We start from the raw sequence: 1355 nt of genomic DNA, 5'->3' as shown, positions 1-1355 counted from the left end.
TTCTAGCAGATCATAGAGGATGGAGTAAGGGGTGCGGGTAGGAGGAGAGAGAGAGAATCTGAATCATGAAATGTGGAAACACTGACAGTTGGATAATCGAGAGGCCTGCCAAACGATATGGTGAGGAACACGGGTGTGTTCTGCTTAGGGCCCGCAGCTCTGCTCATACCTGAATTAGTATACTCAGAGAGGATAATTACCTTCCTTCCACTAAATTTGCCTGTGAATACAAACTAATAGAACAGTACAATAGATAAACCTCCATCTCATCTAAAGCTTTAGTGTCACACCAGAGCACTTCTTGTTTCAGAATATATATTTTTCTGTTTTAATAGAGTTAAAAGTAATTTAAGAGTTCTTAAATCATAATTTGCTTTTCAGGCCACTGACCATGAATTTCTGTCCTAATTATAAGGAAAACCAAAAATTAAGCTCAGCTCAATGACTAAATTATTTAACAATCAAAGGAGATAGCTTTTCTTATTGTAAATGATGTCAAAATTGTTGCTTAAATCTGGACAAACTTTAAAAGAATTAATGAAGAATAGGTTTTTGTTTTTGTTTTTTTTCCAGTGAAATAAGGGGATAATTTTATTTTAATTTTTCAGTCATGTTTTAAAACTGTTTTCTTATTTATGGCCATGCCACCCTGAATGTGCCAATCTCTTCTGATCTCGGAAGCTAAGCAGGGTCAGGCTTGGTTAGTACTTAGATGGGAGACCACCTAGGAAGACCAGGTGCTTTTGGCATTAAAAATAAACAAAAAACTGTTTTTCTTGACTAAAACTTTCTTTTATGAACTTGACCAAATTTAGATAAAATGTGTCTTTTGTGTTATATTAGCTTATATACGTGAAAGGTAATTCCCTTTTCTTCAACTGTTGAGTATCTTAAAGATATTACTTTTCCTCCAGATTAAATGATATATAACATTGTGTAAGTTTAAGGTATACCATGTGTTGACTTGAAACACATATATTGCAAAGTGATTACCACAGCAGGATTAGTTAATACCTCCATCTTTTGACATTATTTCTTTTTGTGGCGGGAACATTTAAGATCTACTCCTTTAGCCCCTTCTAAGTATATAATGCAGTATTGTTAACCATAGTTACTATGCCTTTCATTAGACCCAGAACTTTTTCATTTTATAACAAGATATCTGTACCCTTTAACCAACATCTCTTCATTTCCCCCACATCCCAGGCCCTGGCAACCACCTTCTAGTCTCCATTTCTATAGGTTCCACATGTAAAGATTATACAGTATTTTTAGATTCCACATGTAAAGATTATACAGTATTTTTTTCTATCTGACTTATTTCACTTAGTATAATACCCTCAAGGTCCATTCAT

General features: G+C 34.3%; 1 pseudogene; it reads left to right on the top strand.

The window, feature by feature from the left end:
- Window positions 1–631: 631 nt before the first annotated feature.
- On the top strand, window positions 632–749 carry LOC112476245 (annotated as a pseudogene).
- The last annotated feature ends 606 nt before the right edge of the window (window positions 750–1355 follow it).

This window comes from Pteropus alecto, unplaced genomic scaffold, assembly GCF_000325575.1.
Source record: "Pteropus alecto unplaced genomic scaffold, ASM32557v1 scaffold12, whole genome shotgun sequence".
In the NCBI taxonomy this organism is placed as follows: domain Eukaryota; kingdom Metazoa; phylum Chordata; class Mammalia; order Chiroptera; family Pteropodidae; genus Pteropus; species Pteropus alecto.
The sequence above is the reverse complement of the archived record's forward strand: the minus strand, read 5'-3'. Positions and strand labels throughout refer to the sequence as shown.